Raw genomic sequence first — 22,920 nt, 5'->3', positions numbered from 1 at the left:
CTTCATCACATGGGAGATATTCATCTGAATGGCCCCTCTGCACATGCTCCAAAAACTTGTTTAAACAATTATTTGGAGTGCAAGGAGAGGCATCATTCAGCTGAGCAGCCCCACACACATGATAAAGGGACATGCTGGGAAGGCATTGGAACATCTGAGGAAGACATCACAATGGAGCATTCACTTTTTATCACATGAGAGGGAAGTATCATCAGAATTGGCCCATTGTTGCACACAATCACAAGGAGCTATTTATTGTATATTGTTTGGGAGTCGACACCATTAGTGGCCAGGACACAAGTCTGTGCCCTTCCCCCCTACACACACCACCAACATTTTAGTCAGCTAAAATGGGGTTCGTGTGCTTGTGGTGTCATCTTTTTTTTTTTTTAAGGAATATTAAAAAAACCCAATGTATTTTATTTGAGTCTAGGTGAGGAAGGGATTTTAAAAGTTGGAAGCTTGCCCTCTCTTGCATAGGTGTTCACACCTTGACACAGTTTAAAGTAAGCAAGTAGAAGTTCAGTGATCTCTTCCACAACATATTACATCCCAACTCACCCCAAAGCTATTACATGCAAAAGTGATATTGTGCTGCTTTCTCTGAAAAAGCAGTTACAGAAGTACCATGCAATGGTTAAAACGTGTGTGATGTAATTTCAGTGACTATGAGAAAAGGTCCTAAATTTGATGAAAATCAGTCCTCACTTTAACCTAATTGCCTGATCCTAAGTACTTTTACCCAGTAGTAAGTCCCACCAGTTCAATGGGACCCTCTAGTATGGCTACTTAGGGTTACTGTTGTTTATTACTACCTTTCCCAGCAACAATGTTCTAGGACAGAATGCCTCATTACAGCATCATGTGTAACTGCTATATACAAGCCATTTCATTGCAGTTTTACACAGCTTGGATTGAAGAGATATGAGAGGTTGTGCTGTGTTTGTGTAAAGTCTGGCTGCTTTTAGGCAGGGATTAGTCATGGCATTACCTTCTCATAGACACAGCAGTTAGGCCAGGACAAGTTGCAGCAGGCAGTCTAAAGTAAGTCCTGTGCAATCTGTGGTCCATCAAGACACTTGCCATGCACAGCAGCCTAATGATAGAGGGTATTCTCACGATCACTAGAAAGCAGGCTAAGGTTGCTTAGCCCGCTTCCCATGGATTGTGGGAACCACCAGGCTTGCAGGTGAGCCCGCTCTCCCCACTAACCCCGTAACAGTGAGTCTCACTGATCATGAGACTTGCCTCATAGTTTCATTAAAGTAAGTAAAACTTTATTTCAGTCGTAGACCAGCAATATAACAATATAAAACAAATAAGAAAATAATAATAACTAGTTTCATTAACATCCTGGGTTTCCCCAGTCCTACCGAGGCTTGCAAAACCAGGGAAGTTGTCAACACTCCTGGCAGACCCCAATATGTTCACGGCTAGTAGGCTACCTCCTGAATCTGCTTGGTGGGTCACAAGTTGTTCAGGCTGATGAGACAGGAAACCTTTTCATGTCAGCCCTGAGATGCTGTGCCAGAACTCACAATTCCACAGCCATATGCCAGAAACTTCATGTGGCTGAGGAGAACTAATCAATTTGCCACAGTCCCCATCCTTCCCCAGCAGCCTCTGTCCTTCCTGCTGTCTCTCCTTCTCTCCATTTTCCAGCCTGGCTCTTCGTCTCAAGGCTCTCCCTGATGTGAGGCTCCACCAATCATGCTGGCATCTCCCCAGTGCTTTCTTTTCCTCTGATGTGTTTGGGAGAGACCAGTTATGGACAAAGCTCTTTTGCATCTCTAGCATGCAATTGCACTCGAGCAGGTCTGACTCTGAGCAACTTCTGATTAACCAAGTGAAAGGCAGCCTGCCAGCCAAGGAAAGCTGCTGCATGTTCAGGGGAAACCACCCCTGATTTTATTTTTTTAATTTTTTTGGCCATATCTGTCATTCTTAAAGATACAGACAAGCCTGGAAAAACAACCATAGATGGCTAGGTCTGACATTTGTCCTTTTGCTCATACTGAAAAAGATATTCCAAATTGTTTTTCAAACAAATAAGCTGCACTATATTTTCCCAGGAAAAGGTCTCCTCATCTGAAAAAAGACATTTCTGATTTGTCCAGAAGGCCTTCTGACCCCTTTGAATTCCATTCTTTTCTTGCATGCAACTATCTAAACCCCTGCAGATGTATACATGGTTCATGATTAAGAAGAAAGCCTTTGTTCATCATGCCGTGACTGATGCTTACTATTTACAACTGGAAATGCTCCCCGTGATTTTTAATAGCTGGATCTGTCATCAATTTGAAAATATCAGAAAGCACATAGGATGATGGAGTCACTATTCAAACCCAGGGGAAAAATATATGCAAATGAATTCACTATTTTAGCATGTCATTGATTTCTTTTGTTTCTGTCATGCAGACGCTCTGTTCTATGCCAATATACTGTAGTTTGGGCTTTTGGTTTAATGAAATAATTAGCCCCATCAGACTGCTGACCTGCTACAATTAAAAAAGATGTGGGTTCCCCACGCTTCTAATTCCCACCTCTTATGAAACAGAAGCACTTCATCTTAAAATGTTAACATGTCATATTAATGACAAATCTTTTCTGCTTGAGGAAAAAAAACACTTCACTTATTTCACTTCAGTTGCCAGCTGTAATATTTGAAACTTAGAGAGCATGAATTATTTTTGCAACATGATTTTGAGGGCCACTTCACACATTACATTTCATGACATGGAGATTAATCTTGGAGTTGGAAAAGAAGCCTTCTTTCAAGCTAACCACATCTTATGCACAAATGCATACAGCAGAGCTTTCTTCTTCTTCTTCTTCTTCTTCTTCTTCTTCTTCTTCTTCTTAGCTTGGGGAGAAGGCAATACTGAGCAGAGAAACGGCAGGGGGAGGGCTGCTTAACCCTTTCCCAATCAACATTTCTCCATTCCAAATTTGCCTCCTCATGCTTTCCTCTTGCAGGATTCAAAATGCAGATTTACCTGTATTTTGAACCCATGGCGGGGGAGTTCCTTAGGGTGAGCAATTTGCAACAGAGAAACTGCAGGAGTTGAAATGGTTCAGAACATCCACACACTTCAGCCCTCAAGCCACCATCTCCTGAATCTATTTTTTTAATGGCCTTAGGGTTCCACTACTGCACAGTTGGACCCTTTGTAATGCAAGAATGCCAATCCTTATGTCCTTTTCAGCCCACAGCAACAGATGGGGAAACCACATATGGGCTTCTTGATGCACACCCTCAAATTGCCATTCATAATTACAAGATACAGAAGAGTAAGGAAATTTATTAAGCTAAGCTGTATTTTCAAAACTGAGCATGTCATTTTATATGGTAAAGTCTCTCACCCCTTTGAGTCTGTTTGCCTTGTACTCCTGACTCACTTTGTTAGCACAACCAAGAGAAGTTATTTCTGAAAAAATAGAATGAGCAGAAGGTAATACAATGTATTTACCATCATCTGAGGAGTGGTATAGGAAAATCTGGAGTGCTTTAATGATGCTGGAATTGACAGCCATTCTGAAGGTTTGAAACGGCCAGACTCAGGTCTTATGAAGTTTTTGCTTTTCTGGAACAAATTTCCATGAGAAATATAGTCACTGAAATCTTATCAGTCATGGAACAATTTCCAGCAGTATGTCATGTTTTGTTTCATCTTTATGGCTACGTTGTTGTTAATTATTTTTCCTGAGTGATACAATAATTTTTGGCAAACATGATGTATTTCATTGTACTTTCTATAATAAAAACTACACGGTATTTTTCATCTGAAAGGGAGCTCCTTCAAATGCCCTTTTCCCTACAAGAACTGTAAAGCAAATGCCACTTTTTCAGTAGCTGTCAGTGCCTTTGAGGCATCAGCAGCCATTACACCAATCTTACTATAGACCTATTTTCATGCCTAGCACTCAACACTCATAATATTAGGGGGAAATGTAAGCAAAAATAGATAGATAGATAGATAGATAGATAGATAGATAGATAGATAGATAGATAGATCATCATCTAAACAATGCAAGCATACTGGGATGAGCAATGACTGCTGTTCATTGAGGGGAATACCACACTGAGGTCATCTGGAGAGGTCTGTCTCCAGTTACCACTGGTACATCTGATGGCGACTTGAAACTGGGCCTTCTCTGTAGTTGCTCCTGGCCTGTGGAATGCACTCCCACCAGCAGAGGTGTAACGATAGGGGGGCAGGGGGGCACGTGCCCCGGGCGCCACCTGCTAGGGGGCGCCAAAAAGTACCCCCAAAGATCCCCTGCCGTTTTCGGGGGAAAAAAATCTTTTTTTTTTTTTTTTTGAGAAAAAATTTTGTGTGTGTGTGTGCACTGCAGCGGTCCCCCCTCCCCCTCCCCCGGTCCTGGCGCCAGCTCTGGCACTGGGCGCCGCCGCCGCCGCATTTGCCTTTTGTAGTGCCTGCCTGCTTTGCAAATTGCAGTGTCGGCACTCGGCAAGGCAACTCTCTTCGTCTGTGACTGACTGTCTCTGCCTCAGACACTCCGAGAGTCTGCTGAGCGCATGAGCCCAGGCGCGACTAACTAGCAGCGGGGGCAAGATCCACCCAATGTAGCCCTCTTCTCCATCTGCTCCTTTGGGCTGCGTGAGGGAGGGTGGCTGAACACCTCCCCACCCCCCACCCCCAGCCAGTCCCTTGGACAGCCGGCGGGGAGGGATACCCAAGAGGAGGAGGACCAGCGGAGCAGTGGGAGCTCTGCCCCGCCCGACGCCGCCTCCTCCTCCTCCTCTCTGGACTGAGGAACATGAGCCTCATAGCCTGAGCTATGCTCTGGCTTTTGCAGCAGCGACAAGGCAAGCGGAGGGTTAAAGGGAGCAAGAGGCGAGTCCTAGAGCTGCCTGGAAGGCATTGTACTGGAAGAGAACTCCCCACCCGCCACCAGCCCCAACACTGGAGAAGAGACTTGGCTTTTCCTTCTTCCTGGCGTCATGTCAGATCTGGTGAGTGCTGCAAAAGGGCATGTGGGCTGCAGCAGCAGGGAGGGCAATGCAAGGCGGGTGGCGGTGGGGCTAGGAAGTGCTCAGGAAGGGAGCTTCAGAACGATGGCTGGGCGGTGGGTTGTGGAATTCTGCCCCGACGTGCTTGGTATACTCCTTTCCTGCACAGCTCCCAGCCCTTGGAAGATGGTGACCTTTGATCACCCCTCCTATTTGGGAAATGCAGACAGCAGAGAACATTAGAGAGAAGGAGGGGATGCCAGGCAGGAAAGTGTGGAGTGGGCATTAGAAAAGCTCAGGGGACTCCTAGATAGTGGCTAGGCGGGAAAAGACGGACGAGGCAGCTCCAGTGTGGGAAGGAGAGGGAGACTGGGGAGAGAAATCAACAGAGCTCACTTCCGCTTCACTACACCCCCGCCCCCCCCCCCCGCCCCATGCATATCACCCTCTGACTCCATCACTGGGGGATTTCTAAGCCAGGAGGTCCTGGCAGCAAATTCCTTTCCATAGAATTTCTGACTCTTCCTGTCAACTTTGGATGTACTGGAAAAAGCATTAAATGGGTTGAATGAGAAGTGAATGCAAAGTGCACTTGGGAGTCGGGGACCCAGGGGCAGGAGTATAAGCTGGGTGGGAAATGAAAGGCAAGGAAATGGGGAGGGGAGTTGGAAGTATGTTGTGTGGGGTGGGAGGAAGGGTTAGAACAGGGTTTCTTAACCTTGGCCCCCCAGATGTTGTTGGACTGCAGCTCCCATCATCCCCAGACATGTGGCTGAGGATGCTGGGAGTTGTAGTCCAACAACATCTGGGGGAGCAAGGTTAAGAAACCCTGGGTTAGAGGAGCCTAACTAGTGTCTGGAAACACGAGGCAGGGAGGCTATCCTTGAATCGGGAACGGAAGAGGGAATGAGAGATGCCCTACCTCACACTGAACCCTTGCACACCCATACCCAGAGCTCCTTTGCTTCCAGTATAATTAGCCAGGAGTTCCTGGTGGTGAAATCCTTTGGGAAGGCATCCAGACAGCCCTTGGAACTGCTTTCAAATGGGTTTACCCTTCTTGATTTATTAGAGGGAGAAAACTTGCTTGCTTGCTAGCTAGGATCACTCTCTCTTGTTTCCAAAACCCCTTTCAGCTACAAGAATGTCATACTGCAGTGTGTAATGTGTTGCATTGGCAGGACTGAAGAACTTCATCTCTCTGGTTAGTCCTTGCTTTAAGAGAGAAACTTACCAAAGAGCAAGGAGATCTTGCAGGTTTCCTGGAAGCTGCCTTGGAGTGCAGAGATGGAAAAGGAACAACCTATGGTGTTTATATATATATTTTTAAATCTGACATGGCATGGGAATAATCATGAGAACCAGCCCCCTGTGTCAGTCAAAATGAATTAGCTTCATAGGGGCAGTGGCACATCATCTAGTGGCTCTGGGCCAAATCTCAGGTGGATTTGTCAAATGTTTGGGATTTTATGACCTATAGGATGGTCAGGGCTTATAATGGTAACTTTTTACACCTTGCCTTAACCACAGGGACACTATGGCACCTGTATAGTCATTGCTTTTTCTAGTATGGAAACTATTGTCTCCGCCTAAGATGCTATAGATGTGAATGGTGCTGCAATCACACCATAGCTGTAGGAAGTGTGCAATCATTCAAAACATATTTTTATCTGTATGAAATACATACAGATAAGAATATGTTTTAAATGATTGCACACTTCCTACAGCTATTGAATCCTACACTTCTTGAATCCTAGGGGTATCCTTCACACACTCACACACACACGTGTGCTATCTTTAAATATATACATATGTATGCTGGGGGGGGGCAGCGGGGGGGGCGCAATGTCAGTGCTTGCCCCGGGCACCGTTTTCCCTAGTTACGCCTCTGGTTTTGATCAACAACCATGTCTAGATGGTACAGTGTTCCTTTTAACAGGGATTTCCAGATATTGTTGACTACAAGTCCCATCATTCCTGTTTGGACAGGGGCGCAATTTCAGTGCTTGCCCTAGGCGCTATTTTCCCTAGTTACGCCTCTGCCCACCAGATATCTGTAGTTTGGAGTTGTTGCTGGCCTTCAAGAGAGCCCAAAAAACTTGTTTGGCCTGGCCTTCCAAGGTTTTTAAATTGTTCTTAAGTATTCTTAAGTGGTTTTTAAATGGCTCTGAACTGTTTTAAATTTGTTTTTATATGGTTTTAAGCAGGTTGTTTTAGTTGGTGTTTGCTTTTGTTTTTTACTTGTGCATCACCCAGAGCCTTTAGATGGGGTGGTATAAACATGTAATACATACATACATACATAAATTGAATAATATTGGTGCTGTGTCTGGCAACACAACTACACAGCAGTGTTGGGTTTGGGAAATAGGAACATAATCTTTAGACAAAAACACAAGAACACATTATCCAAACAAATAAAAACAAATAACAAGAACAAACTCAAATTATTCAAGGACTCTTCATCTCTGAGCTGCATTCCCACACATATTCCTACCACTCATGGGGCATTTCACAAAGCCACAAATATGATAAGAATGTCAGCTGAAGAGGACTAAAGGGAAGAGGGAAGAGAGGCAGATGTGGCCTGTGATAAAGGTAAATGAGATAGCAAAAAGAAGGGATGGAAAGAAGGAAGAAGCCAGGCCAATAGAAAGAAATATGGGGAAACAAACAAACAAACAAAAAACCCCACACAGCTACAGCCTGTCTTGCTGGCCACATTTTCATATGCATTCTTACCCTTTGATGGAAAAAGAAATCCAGTCTTAATTCTCTTGGACTAGGTCCCTCACAAACTCATCCTTCCTACCCTTGCAGGTTTTTCATTCTACATTTTTATCTATGCTCTAGCTATGGAGTGGCATCCATTGTTTTACCAAAATGGATGGGTTAAAAAAAAGGATATACAGTGGTCCCTCTACTTACGAAATTAATCCGTTCCGAATGCACATTTGTAAGTCGAAAAGTTCGTAAGTCGAAAAGCAGTTTCCCATAGGAATGCATTGGGAATGGATTAATGCGTTCCGGAGCCTAGAAAAAAGACCCAGACCCCCAGTAAGGCTTGCAAACTGCACAGGAACATGTCTTTTCAAGAATAAACAGGCAGTAAACAGGCAGGCAAGTCAAGGAAACCGCATGTAAAATTCATAAGTCGAGGAAACCCCATCTAAAAATTTGTAAGTCGAAAAAACCGCATCTAAAACCGGATCTAAAACTGCCGTTTGTAACTCGAAAAATACTTATGTCGAGTAGTTCGTAAGTCGAGGGACCACTGTATTCATAATCATAGCTGGCCTGATGCACCAATCAATTGCTGGCAGAACTCCCACCAAAATAAACGAGGAGCTTAGGATAATGGGCCTAGATGGGATCTGCAAGTTATTTAGCCAAGGCTCCTGTACCAGTGATGGACTTTGAGGAAAGGGATTATAGAAGCCGAGGCTAGAGGCAGGATGACTTCTGTGTTTCGTTAGTTCTTATATATCAATAGGGATTGCCAAAGTTTCTTTTTCTGGCAGAGGTTTTGAACCTTAATGACAGACAGAAGTTAAAGGAGTGCAGCTTCCAAGACTACATCTCTTTGCCTGTTGAATTTCTGTCACTGAACTGTTAAAGGCACAAAGCCTTGGGAAGGGAACACAGTGGCAACCCTTGATATACAATCACTATATCTCAAACCCAGCATCTGCTTAGTTCTCTGCACTGTGGCAGAGTTCAGGTTTTCTAATTTATTCTCTTTTGAAAGATTGATAGTATGCCTTTCAGGACCAAGTCCTTGCAAAGTGGCTAACAAAATAAAAGCAATAAAATATATACAGTCACATGAAACACAGAAGACATCATAAAATGCAACACAAAACTAAAGGTGGAGCATCTGATGAATTTCTCCAATGAGGAAATTCCAGAATGGTGGTGCCAGCACCGAAAAAGCTCTGCTTCAGTCCCTGCCAATCAAATTTGTGTTAATGGTAGCCCAGAGAGCAAAGCTGGTTTGCCTGTTGCCTGCATTTGCCTGTTGTTAGGCCTGGGTAGGTCATGTGGGTGAAGATGGTTCTTATGGTAACCCAGTCCTCCTAGGCCAGATAAGGCTTAAAGAGTAACATAGTTCCAGCATCTGAAATTGGGTACAGAAATGAACTGGCAAGATCTGACTTATATTTATATTTCTTAGTTATTAGTCAAATAATGGAGTCACAGGAAAGTTGCAGACATAATAAAGTCCTCAAATCAAGCGTCCAATAGAAATCGGAAATCAACAGACAGGAGCAGCAAATGAGAAGAAACGGCAGTGCTACTCAGGAAAAGGTTCCACATTAAAATGCACAAAGGGCTTCATGGCATTCCTAAAGCTTAGCTAAGCAATGAGGAACCCTGATGGAGCTCTTTCAGAAAGCTATTCTGTAACACCATAGCCACTACAGAGAAAGCCCCACCCTGACAACACTAGATATAACCCCTAAAAGAGGAGCTAAAACGTCTCAGGGCTAGCCCTTAAAACCATAATGTAAGAGGTGATCCTTACAGCCTGAAGCAAATGAGGTTGTCTGGCGGGGCTTTGCTTTGGGTGCCAACAATGAGGGAGGCTCGGTTGTCATGCACGCGGGACAGGGTCTTCTCAGTTGTTGCCCCCAACTCTGGAATGCTCTCTGCTCCTCAGTCTCCATCACAGTTTCTAGAAAGCATGTGAAATCTTGGCATTTTACCCAGACTTTTATATGATTGTTTCTATTACTGCTGCTTGTATCTTTTTCATTATATTGTGCTTGGTTTTTAATCTTTTAATCAGATCTGTATTTTTATATTCTAGCTGACATTTTAATTGTGTAATTTTTGTCATCTTGTTTTAACTTTTGTGTGAACCGCCTTGAAATTGTTTTAATGAAAGGCGATGTAGAAATAAAATAAAATAAAATAAAATAAAAAAAATAAAAAAAAATAAAAAAAAATGTTTCATCTGGGATATGCTCCCAAGCACACGTGTTCCTAAGCACACTGCATCTGCTTCTCCAGGCAGGAGTGGCGCAGGGTGGGGAGGAAGTATAGTTATGGAAAGGCTCTAGCTCAGTGGTAGAGCATATCCTTTATACACAGAAGGTCCCAGCCAAGTTCAATCCCTGGTATCTCCAGGAAGGGCTGAGAAAGACCCCTGTCTGAAATCCTGGAGAACTGCTACCATTCAGCATAGACAACAGAGAGCGAGACACACAGTGACTTAGCATAAGGCAGCTTATATGGCAATACTATGGGGCTGTTCACATGACCAGCCCAACCCAGGCTTGCACAGCACTACCAGGGTAGGGCTGGTCATGTGGAGCACCAAACTGGGACCTATCCCAGTGCTGCCCCGCTGGGTAGCCCAGGTTTTTAACCTGCACTAAAAGTGAGGTAGGAGGGCACTCACAACCCTCCTACTCCACCACCCAGTCATGTGGTTACAGAGACTGCCTGCTGCCCTGGTCAGGCTGCCAGTAGCCCATGCTACCTTAGAGGCCAGAGGAAGAAGCACCCCAGCCTCTAGAATGACTGACCACATGAGCAGCTCAGCACATTGTGGGCTTTCTGGAGGCCAGGCGTCCTTTCCCTAGCCTCTCTGTTGTCACACCACTCGCCACAATGGCGCTCTTCTAGGAGCAGGTTGCGGCGAGCAGGGCAGCAGCAGCAGCAGCAGCAGCAGTCATATGGGGGAAGGTAGGACCAATCCTGCCTTCCCCCTGGCCCCAGGAAATGAGGTTGTGTGCACAACTTCTGTGTTATACATTTTGTAGTACTAGACATTGGGGGAGGAAGAGGAGACACACAGGCTCATAACCTCTGCAACTTTGGTTCTGCACTCTTCACATTTAGGATTGCTAAAAAAAACACAGGAGAGCATTTCAGAAATTAAATTTACACCAGTGGGGAACTGAATCTCAATCCTAATTTGCACTAATTTGTCCAGTATTTCCCATCTCACCACTTCAATAACATGCATCTTTCTCAACTGCGGAAACAGAGGTGTCATTTTCCATACAAGACTTTGCTCTTTGGGGTCTTGCTTAAAAAAAAACCCCAAAAACAGTTGCATAAGATGGAGGCATAGACAATTCAGCTATAAGATGGGAAACTATACTAATTATTTGCCTTTTTTCTCCAACCACAATTTTAATTTAAGGCACTAGAGGATGTGCAATTTGGTACAATTTAGAGCTGCATTTGTATCATTATTTTTGCTCTCCTGAAGCATTACTATTTCAGTAACAGTTTGGCCAGAAGCCACAGTTTGAAAGACTAAACATAATTGACTCTTTTGCGATTGTATCATCATGAGTGCACCCAATCTCATTGCCAATAAGAACGTTAGAGTACCATATACAGATCTGAGTAAATATGTCAATAAATTATTAGCATAAATATAGAGTTTGTCTAAAAACCAGCAAAGAAACACTAGATATATCCAAACGTAAGTGAGGTTGCTATTCTCAGCATATACACTAGGACAAAAGTCCCAATGACTCCGTGGGACTTTTTTCCAAGTCAGGGGGGTAGCTAGAGGAGAGGGGCCCCGTGTTCACCCCTCTCCCCGGCGGCCCCTTGGAGTGAGGGAGATAATGAAGAAAATAGGGGAGGGGTGGATCTGGGGGACCCTCAGGAGCTGGGAGGCCTGGATTCTTCAACTCCATCTGCTCAATTATAGCTACACCTCTGTTCCAAGAAATCATGTCTTGAACAGCTGCAGTCCTATTCATTTGTATGTTTTAAAATCTGGTGGTTTTAGACTGCTGCAAACCATCCTGGGGCCTTAGGTCAAGGGCAGTTGTGACCCGAGAAGGCCAGCTGCCTGTGCCCAAGAGACCTACAGCACTCTAGTGAGTGCTGCTGGCCATGGAGATTAGTTGTTTTGTTTTGTTTTGTTTTTAACCAACTTTTTTTTTTTGAATGATGCTGCTCTGTGTTTCATGTATCGTTTTACAGAGGTTTTAAAATTTTTAAATAGAAATTATCTATCTATCTATCTATCTATTAATAGCTGTACTGTATGTATTTTAATTGTGTATTTTCACTGTGCAGTATTGTAAACTGCTTTGAGATAATTTTAATGAAAAGCAGTATATAAATCAAATAAATAAATAAATACGAAGAAATAAAAATGGTGGACTCACACTAGGCCCCACAGGAGCCCTGGCCAGGCCACCTGCCAGGTGGTGAGGAACTGGGCGGGGGGGGGGGGGGGCGGCGCTATCATTCCTATTTAAAGCCCCGCCAAGAGAGTTCCCACGGCTGCAGCTGCAAAAGCTCTTTGGTTTGCATTTGAGAGCTCAAGTTTGACAGGGGAGAGCAACTGGGCCAGGACACCGTTCGGCCGTCTGAGCTCCAGAAGCAAAGGCGACCCTGAAGAAGACGACAGGGAAGCAGGAAGCAGCCATGAGGCCCTGCAACCCTTACTCTATGCAACTATGGGAACGACGCTGGGTTTCTCAAGGAGCAATAACACTGCTCAAACGACACTTTGCTTTGTGTGTTCTGTCAGTCCTTGTGTGTCAGTCCAGCAACCCCAGCCCCTTTGATGTGGAGCTACTGACCTGGGATGGTAACAGGCCTGACAATGGTTTTGAAATGCAATGATAAATAAATAAAAAGCACATGCATTTAATTGTGAGGCTTACTTCTGACTAAGCATGCACAGCAGCATGCTGTTTATTATTATTATTATTATTATTATTAGTAGTAGTAGTAGTAGTAGTAGTAACGAAAATTTATATAACACTCTTCAACCAAAGTTCCCAAGGTGGTTTACACAGAAAAATAAACAAGACATAAATAAGATGGTCCCCTGTCCCCAAAGGGCTCACAATCTGTATAGAGAGTAAGTGTACAATCTAGATTTATAAAACAGAAGTCATTAAAATGCTAACTGAAAACAATATTGTCAAAAGCAAAAAATCTTCAATTCCTCACCTTCTCCTCTTTTTTGCTTAGGTCACTATGCATGATGGCAGGCCTACATAATTTGTGAACACAGCCAGTCCTTTAGGGGTTCCTGTTTTTGCTGCCTACCTGGGGCTGTAAAAAGAGGTCTACTTTATACAGTGGACCACAGAAAAGGCCACTGTGACAAAGCTTGTGGACTATGCAGCTTGGTGGGTTACAAGCTGTGCAGGTTTGCATTATTTATTGTTCTTTTTATATACCGCTTTTCATTAAAATCATGGTGTGATGTCCCAATCCAGGTGATATATTCACATATATATATATCTGACTAAAATATAGCAGTGGGGTTATTTTGAGGGAACACTTTATGCCTTCCTTTAACAAAATATCAAGTTGATGGGAGACACTACTGGAAAACTGAATCACTGGTTTAGGACAGAATTGACACCTCAGCTGAACTATACAGCTGGCCAAACTATGTCTATACTTGGGATAGTGCATGGCCTAGAAACATAGGATTGTCAGGTACATTTCAGAAAAGTGAAATAATTATTATGAGTAACTATATACCACTTTTGACAAAAGGTTCTCAAAGCAGTTTGCAAGAAAAAGAAATAAAATGGCTCCCTGACTCTGTCCCAAAAGGACTCACAATCTAAAAAGAAACATAAGATAGGCACCTGCAACAACCACCGGAGGGAAAACTGTGCTCATGTTGGATTTCAAGTTATTCAGAAGGAGAAACAACTGAGAATTTTCAAGGGAAGCCAAAGAAGTTTCCATACAACAAATTAAATTTATCAGAAAGGTTCTACACAGTCCTAGCTTGTGACTGGTCAGGGCAATTATAACAAGCACGGCCAATTAAATGCCACAAGTGCAGAGTGTCCTATTTCTTTAAGACCTGTCCCCCACCCCCATCGCCCCACTTGCTCGTGGCATCTGTGTGGGAGATGTTACAATGGTTCTGCCCTGTTGTTGCAGCCTCAGCAGAAGGTGCAACTTGGGCCATGCCATTGCCTCAAAACCTCAGAGGAATTAGTTTGAATTAAATCAAAAGCCACAAAATACACTCCTGGCTTGTGTTATGGGAAAAGCTCTCTTCAAAGTCTGTGATCTAAGCAACCTATACTGAATACCTATACTGCGTGACCTAAGCAATCTTTACTGAATGCAACAGCATCAACACGGCCAAACGTGGGTTGACTCATAGCTCATAGCTATGGACACTGCAAGTCCCATCATAGGGAAATGCATTGAACTGCAGAAGATGACAACCACATTATGCAAGCTGCATGTATGAAATGAAGAGAAAATCAGAGAGAGGGGATGCGGGTACGAAAGCTCTGGCCACAAGAAAAAAGCAGTTGTGGGTGAGAAGTGAGGGCTCATGAGAGTATTTGGGAGCCTATGAAAGTGTTATATGCAGTGTTCCCTGTAACAGGGATCCCCAGATACAACTCCCATATCCCCAGCCAAAGGTCGTTGGAGTTAGGGATGATGGGAGTTGTAGTCAACAACATCAGGGAATCCCTGTTACAGGGAGCGGTTCTAGAATTAGTTCTACAGCCCCAAGCCAGCACTAGAATCTTTAAAAAGCATATGATGGAATCCGAGATGTGGGAACAGATAGAACATTTTCAGTAGCCCATTTAAATGTTTTGTCCTATTTACAAAATTATGTGGATGTGCAGTGTAGTGGCTAATAGTATGTCGCTGTGACAATCTCTGTATCAAATTTCCCCTCAGGCATGGATTCACTAGCTGGCCCTAGGCAAGCCATCGTTCACACAGACTCTGGCTCCTGGGGTGTGCAGAACTGGTGCGAGTCAAAGCTCATTCAACTCGAACTGGGCCAGCTTGACTGGTGCAAATTCGAACCAGACCGGCCTTTAAAAAAAAGCAGCCAATCCAAGTCTGAACTTGACCGGGCCCAGTCTGATGCGGACTGGTTCAACCCGATTTGAGGGGCACTGCTTGTACAGGGGAATCCTTTACAAGCAAAGGGGAATCCTTCCTCTATGGTGGCCGGGGGAGGGGGAGAGGGCACCTTACAGACTTTGGCGGCTCCTCTAAACCCCACCGGCACTCCCCCACACCAGCACAAGCTGGAACCAGGCCACAAGCAGCCCATGCTGCGGGGGGGGGGGGCGGGCGGGGAGCACCAGCAGGAGCAGAGGAGCTGACACCACCGCTGAAGCCTGTAAGGCACCCTCTTGCAACCCCCCGGCTGCCTTTAGAAACCTTTTAGAAGAAGGATTCCCCTTTGCTTGTAAGGGGGGATCCTCACCAGATTCCCCTTTAAAAGCAGAACCCCTCAAATCGGGTTGAACCAGTTCAACCAAATGGACTGGACGGGGCGTTACAAGGTTGGAGTGGGCCCAGAGACAAGGTTTTAAAATGCCCCCCCCTCACTGAAGTAAAATTTTATATATATATACACACACACACACCCCTCACTGAAGTTTATATATATATCTCCTATGTGGCACAATAGAACATCATCTTAAATTATGTTTTTAAAGGTTTTGTAAATTGTGGATGATGCAAGTCATTTAATGGTACTAGAGAAAGACATGCTGTTCTGGTAGCTCCAGGTCTTAACACTCACATCCATTTCGGAGGATGAATACAACTGAAGGAAGCCGGGGCGGGTGCATGGCTGGGGGAGTCAGTCATGTGACTTGCCTCTGGGGGGCCCCAAAGGCAGAGGGCCCCCAGACAACTGTCTCCCCTTGCCCTATTATAGTTACGCCCCATGGGACCACCGGCTGGTTCAACCAAACTGGCTCACAGACTGGCAGTTTGGTTCAAATTCTAACTGAACCAACAACAAAGCGGAGAGCAGCTGCCAATCAGACAATGCTGAGCTGGATGAACCCATGATCTGACTTAGTATAAAGCAGCTTCATATGTTGTTATATGATTTGAGATGAACCTGATCTACTACACTGACTACAAATATTACTTCTTTCATTCATCCACAGAAGTTCGGGCATTTCCACAAATTACAACAAAACCATTGAGTGCAAATGTTCATTTTGAACCCATCAAACATTTCAGGGGCTTATTTGCACTATTAATGTAATTGGATATCAACCTGGAATCTGCACCAGTATTTGATTTGTTTACACTGCCAAAGGGTGCATCAGAAGAAACTACCAGATCAAGAGCTCCTGACTCATTGCACGTTTATCCCAGAATGAGTCATCATACAAACACTACCAAGGCTGAAATCTTTGCACAAAGAGCGTTCTGAGAAGTTAGACAGCAAAAGTGTGTGGCTGACACACCATGAAATTCCTTGCACCACAAGTCAGGGGATGCTCCCTATCTGGATAGAAATGCTAGGATAATAACTCTGTGATAACTTTTCAATCTTGCTTATGTAAACAGACCCTAAGGAAGCATTACCATTACTTTTACATCACCATTTTTGTCTGCATCTTCTAGTGCTTGTTGTAAAGAAACTGTCATGATAAAAATAGGTCTTAGGGCTGCTTCTCACTGTTACTCTTTAAGAGGCAAGTCCAGAAGGCTTCAGGATGAAAACTGAGGCATGTAAGTGAATGAGATGAAACAGTTTCAGTTGTGCAGCAGAGGACAATATATGCCTGTATTATCTCCTCAAGGCCTCAGTTCTAGGCCCAAATGGATCCAAAATGGAAGGCTGTTAACCTGATATAAGCTGTGCTTTTTTAACCAATCTAAAATGTATGAACTGGGCTCTTCCAATCAGTTGTTAGTAATAAATAGTTGAGCTATTAGAAGAGGTGTGCTTCTATCTCACACATTCCATATTTACAAGCTGATTTGTAAAGTACAGAATATCCAAACACATGATGCAGGTATGCACAAACTGCAGTTTAGTTCTTAATTTAATGTCCTCCGAAAAATATAACCCATCTTTCTACAACTGTACACAGTTTTATTAGGGAATTAGAATCAATATCCATTTGAATACACAAGCACACAATAAATCAGCAACATAACAGAAAATAAAAACACAGTGGAGAGGCATGAGTGTTGGACCTTGCTTGTGGACTGTGGCATTGTGTGTAAGAGGGTGATCTATAAGCTAGGAAGTCCTCTGTTCTAACGTTATCTCAGCCACAAACTCAGCCCGAGGTAAGCCTTAGCATCCACAATGTGCAGCCATGAAACAGTCATCCCAAGCAGACTTGTCTGCCCATGTCACCTTGCATGTTTGTTTGTTTGTTGCCAAATTAAAAGTGTCTTATGTTGCTGGGATTTTAAGTATTTTGCTATTTGCTTATTTTAAGTGTTCAGCTTTTAGCTTTCAACCCTGGGCTTTTTCTGAAGTTTACAAATGGTGCTTTTATACATTTGGCTCCTAATTGTATATGATTAATTGTTTTTTTGTACTGTAATTTTATCTTTTGTTTTAAAAAAAACTCCTGGTTTTTAAAATGATTTTTGATTATTTGATGCTAATGATGGTTTGTGAACTGCCTCAGGCAACACAATAAGACAGATGGTTTATGCACTTAAAAATAAACGTTAAAACAAATAAAAATAAGCATAGGTATAACAAGTCTATTTTACAGGCAATGTAAGGATGACAGAGATAATGTATAATGAAGCCTTTTGTTCATTCAAAATGAGCCACACAAATGCTATTATTATTTTAAAAGGAAAAGTTGTGATTTATACATGCGCACACCCTTCATTACTGATGTGATAAACATGTATATTGTACTTGGAGATCTGAACCCGAGAACAAACCATCTCATAAAATGCTGCCCTTAGCGACACATAGCAGCCAACTGTCAAAATCCTATGATTTATGTAATTGTGGGATCTGCCTACATGGATTCAGATCAGACTGCATTGATTCTGCACAGAACAATAAATGCTGCTAGGAGTGGGGAGGGAGTCCTTTTTAGTGCTATGCTTTTTGGAACATTTGGCCCGGTCAGATTCCTCCCTTGCCTGAAAAGGTGAGAGGTGAGAGGCAGAGGATTGCTCTGTGTATACAGAGAGAGAGAAGGGCTGATGCTTCTCTGCTTCCCTACCACCATAATAGCCTGCAGAATGGGTACAGCTGGAGCTGATCTGAGCTGTGCCACAAAGCAGTTCCTCTTCTGGGCTAGAATGAAAGAGATGAGAAGATGTCTTCAAAGCTCTCTTGGCCCCCGACCCAATTTGCTATTACCATACAGAACAATCTGTAAGGGAGAAACTCGCTCTCGAGGTTCTTTATTGCCTGAGTTTGGCATGTTCCGTAATGTCGGCTACACCATTGCTGCTGCAATTTACTATTTAACTGGGAAACAATCCAACCAAGGGGATACCAGCTGGAGAGCGGCATTTATATCAATATTGGAAGCCAGCGATATCCCTGAAGGACCCTAGGGGCCCACCGTCAATTTCTGAGCAGAGAGAGCCATGCCAAAGACTAAAGAATTTTGCTGCCATTGTTAGATTTTGGTAGTAATTGCAGCAGCAGTTCTGGTGACAGTCCAGACACAGAAAGCTAAATTGACACCGCTCCAAAGTGGGAATAATAGACACAAGGAGAAAATTGGGCCTGCTCTACCCACAGCCCAAACCTTGAAATGAATGATCACCGTGTGATCCAGATGAGAAGAAGAGAAATAAACCTAAGCGGCTGCTTTTGCTCCGCAGGCGCCACAGAGGTGCAGCTAAAGCAGCATCTTTTGCCGTGCGTGTGGAACTAAGCTGACTGGCTCTACTCCAGTGGCCATGAAAAATTAAAATTAACTACAATCCCCATAACCACTCTAAAAGAGGGGTGTGAGGCAGCACAGCAAGAGCTGTTGTGACAGCCCCTGGGATCATGGGTAGAGGTACATTGCCAAGGCTGGCCCCGCTATGCAAGTAAATGAAGTAACTGCCTAGCTAGGCTGGTACAATTCAAGGGCATGCTGTATTGAATTGTAAATCCCAAGCGGAGAGCTCCTTTAATGGACTAGCAGCTAGCCACCAAAGTTCAATGCTGTATTCAAAGAAATCGGGTTCGGAATTGCAATCCAAATACCTAGAAATTAGAAACATGGATAAAATATTTGAATTTGTTATTAGCATGTATTGCAAGTCGGAGTGGGGGGGGGGAGATCACATGGTAGGCATGTTGCCAGAATCACCAATTTGCATTTGTTGCTGTTTTAGTTTTCTGGTGTTGTGATCTTCTAGGCTGAAAAGGATGAGCAGCTCAAAGCATGCCCAGTGTAGTACCAGAATTAATGGGCACCTGTAAATTTTATGAGAGAGTTGCATACTTAGCTCTAGAACTGTGCACATGCGTACAATGGGTAGCTGTCATGTCTATCGCTATACAGGTATCTCACAAATATATGCTGATTCTATGCATGTTTACTTAGAAGTTAGTCCCACTGGTTTCAGGAATACTTCCTAGCTGCTGTATGAATTTGACACATAAGATTGTCAATAGCTGGATGATGGAGGGGAGGAAGAGGAGGATGAAGATTGCCTGTGCTTATTCTGATATGTAACTTGTTAGCTGTTCTTCTCTGGAATAAAAGTATTCATACTTTTCTCTCTCTCCGCTTGGTGCAGCGCAAAGAATGCATTCCAGGGAAAGTGCTGGCGATAACAAATGAACACGCACAATGATGACAGTAAATTGACCCAGGGCCAGCCTGGCCATATAGGTGAGCAGATGATCCCTCAGTGGGCTAGGTGATTAATGGTCAATGTCCAGCGCCTAATTGGCCTGCTTGCTAGTGTTCATGAAAATTAAACCCCATGGCAGTAACGATGAGCTCTGGCAAAAACAAAACAAAAAAATTCAAACCAAGCCCAGGTTTGGAATGGATGCAGAGTGAAGTGGGAGAGAGGTTCCTACAACCGTAATTTTTTGTTGATTTGTCAGCTGGGTGGCTTTATGTACATAGGCAACCAGACAGATAAAAAATGGGCTGCTAGGGAAATGGGAGGTGGAAGCAGGACCAAGTCCGTACCTGCCTAGCCTTCTATTCATTTGCCATTCATCTGCTCAATTGACCTTTTTCGCATGCTTCTCATTTACAGCAGGAGCACAGTCTGGTGGGAAGGGAACAAGGTTTGGATACTTTCCAGAGTCCCTGCTTATCTATAAGGGTTACTGGATGGCCTTCATCAAGGCACATTCTCCCAGCCTAAGCTACTGTGGAGATTTACCGAAAGATAAGACGTGATTTGTTTGGGCAAATGATGGCGATTACTATGAAGTCAATAGGCAGTGTCAGCTCCAGGATTTGGGGGGGTCCTCAGGAGAAGTGCTCTCATTTGGTTGGCTGTGCTGAAGGGAAAGAGGAGGGGCTTGGGAGTTGGTGGGTGGATGGGTTAGAAAGGGGCTGGCTGATTGGAGGGGGAATTCTTCTCCAGCTGTGACTGGAATCTAAACCGGGGAAGAGGCGGGGCATGCTGACAATTCTTTTGTGCTGGCCAGTGACATTCCAAAAGGGCCATGCAGTCACCTCAGGGGCAGGGAGGGGCGCAGAAAGGAGCCAGAGCCAGTGCAGGCCCCCTGCAGTCATGGGTGTCCCCCCACTGTCTGATGCCACAGCCTGGTCTTATCCTGCTGTTCATTTTCCTTTTCTCATCCCACTGGGGTGCATCTCCTCTTGTCTGCCCCTGAAACCACGGCCTGGCTTGGAGAGTGGCCTTAGCAGCCTGGACTGAGAATGCTGAGCAGCCATTGTCCTTTGTCTTGGACTGCCCCTGCCAGCGACCTTCCAGGAAGTGGGAAGGTTGATGCTGTTGGAGAAGTGAGCCCTGTGGTGCAATCTCTCTCTCTCTCCCGACCCCAGGAAATACCAGCACTTAATACCCTTTGAAGAAGTCCCTGCCAATAGGGCTGGTTAAGCAAGATACATATTTTACATTAAAATACATTATAATGCAGTACGATGCACACTAACAATGGTTAAATATGATGAATAACGATCATGATAGCCTTGCTGGTTCTTGAAATAAAAACATGCAGATACCTTGGTGGGGCCTGGGGCAGAGCCCAGAGCAGGTCTATTGGTGGAGCCAGAGCCCAGAGGGAGTCTAGGAGTACAGCCCAGCAGTTGCAAAGGGCCCAGGAATTGGGGTCAGGTCTGCGATAGATGCCAGCACAAAACTTGCCTGTTCACATAAAGTGTACACACACACATGCACACTTAAAGGAACATGGGGTTGATAAATACACACACACTAATTGCATTGTGTTCTTTTTTCCACCCCAGCTATCTGAAGTCCTGACTTGCCAGCCATATTTCTAGGCCTTTGACAGCACTTTCAGCAGCTGATAAGATTAAAATAATGCTCACTACCATTAAATAAGTCCAACTTTTTCTGTGCATGCAGTGCAATCTGGATGCAATGCAAACATTCCCTGGCATGAATTGGGGAGGGCCTAGCGAGGCTTTTCAAGCTACCCTGTAAGTAAGTAAGTAAGTAAGGAGGTTTTTAAAAGAAGTCTATTATCTCAATTTGCAACATTTAGTTTACACCAAGACACAAAGAGGCAGGTCTAAAGCAAGGATTGTAGAATTCAGCATGACCTGATTAATTCAGTCAGCCTTGTGAGTTTCCAAAACATTTAGGCAATCAATGGTTTCACTAAATAGAACTCTTATTTACATTGTGTCATGTTGACCTGGGGCGTATGTACTGTGAAAAGAGATAACTCAAGGTCTGTGCAGACCTTATATCAGGGCAGAATGAATATCCATGGGAGCATAGCATCTGTTGGTCCTGCCCTTACAAACATTCAGCATACTTTCTGAAAGCACCTATGCTTTCCAAAACTGAACACACATCGTGTTTGTATGTGCAGTTGGGAACCCTGCTTTTTCCAGAGTCCACAGTCACACAGTCAGTACCCAAACTGGAGTGTGCAAGAAGAAAAGTGGTCTAGTAGACATTCATTCATTAAACAAACAAACTCATCCTGTTTGTATTTGCATAGACCCTAAAGGGTTATCTATCTATCTATCTATCTATCTATGAATGAAAATGGGGTGTTAAGCTCTGTTTGTAGTTTTCTTTCAGACAAGAAGGCTCTACACATGCTCCATATGCACCATGTTACACCATTTCTAGCACTATACAGCCCTAGTAAGTCTTGTTGAATTCAGCTAGGACTATTTCCAAGTCAGCATGCACAAGATTGCATCCGCTATCCTCGTAGATCCTGTTTTGGCTCTACATACGATTCGTATGCAGAGCCAAACTGGGATCTGTGAGAAGAGCGGGCAATCCCTGTAGACGATTACTGGCTCCCTCACGGAGCCAGTTGGGGCAGCGGGATTCGGGGACCTCCCAACCCCCAGAAGTCCCATAAGGCACTGCACAAGTGTGCAGTGCCTTTTGGGGAGCCCTCCCAACACTGGGAGGCTTGTTGTAGCTGCTTGGTTGGGGGCTACGTATGTGCCACAACGACACATGAACCTCTAACCCACTTTTTGGGTGCTCTTGCACCAAAAACCCGGGTTAAGTGGCGGACTACCCAAGAAGGTTTGCCACCATGAATAACCTCAGAGAGGCTGCAATCTTAAGCACCAGGGAGGAAAGCCCCATTGAACACAATGGGACTTATTTTGGGGCAAGGAGGTTTATAAGATCACATTGTTAAAATGTAATGAAGGAACTTCTTACAGACTAAGGCTGCAATTCTGTGCATGCTGACTTGGAAGTAGTCCTAACTGAATTCAGCAAGACTTACTAGGGCTGAATGGTTGAGGTACAACAGTATCACATGAAAATAACAAGCTAGAGTGAGGCACGCTGATTGATTGATTAAGTGCCGTCACGTCAGTGTCTGCTCTTAGTGACCACATAGATAGATTCTCTCCAGGATGATCTGTCTTCAACTTGGCCTTTAAGGTCTCTCAGTGGCACATTCATTGCTGTTGTATGCTAGGACACGCTAGGACAAAGTAAAAGATGGCCAGTCTGCCACTGGAAATTTGAGAAGGTATGCAGATGTGGATATACATCTGGATGTATACATAATGATGCTGACCTCAGCCCCAATAATGGCTATATGTTTAGGCTGA

General features: G+C 44.1%; 1 long non-coding RNA gene across 1 annotated transcript; it reads left to right on the top strand.

Moving 5' to 3' along the window:
- Window positions 1-4,865: 4,865 nt before the first annotated feature.
- On the top strand, window positions 4,866-19,419 carry LOC128324904 (uncharacterized). Its single transcript, XR_008307159.1, has 3 exons — window positions 4,866-4,978; window positions 12,935-13,115; window positions 15,874-19,419. It is a non-coding gene; the product is annotated as an uncharacterized LOC128324904 (long non-coding RNA).
- The last annotated feature ends 3,501 nt before the right edge of the window (window positions 19,420-22,920 follow it).

The sequence above is a fragment of the Hemicordylus capensis genome, chromosome 4 (assembly GCF_027244095.1).
Source record: "Hemicordylus capensis ecotype Gifberg chromosome 4, rHemCap1.1.pri, whole genome shotgun sequence".
Taxonomy (NCBI): Eukaryota; Metazoa; Chordata; class Lepidosauria; order Squamata; family Cordylidae; genus Hemicordylus; species Hemicordylus capensis.
This window is presented reverse-complemented; position numbering and strand designations above follow the sequence as displayed.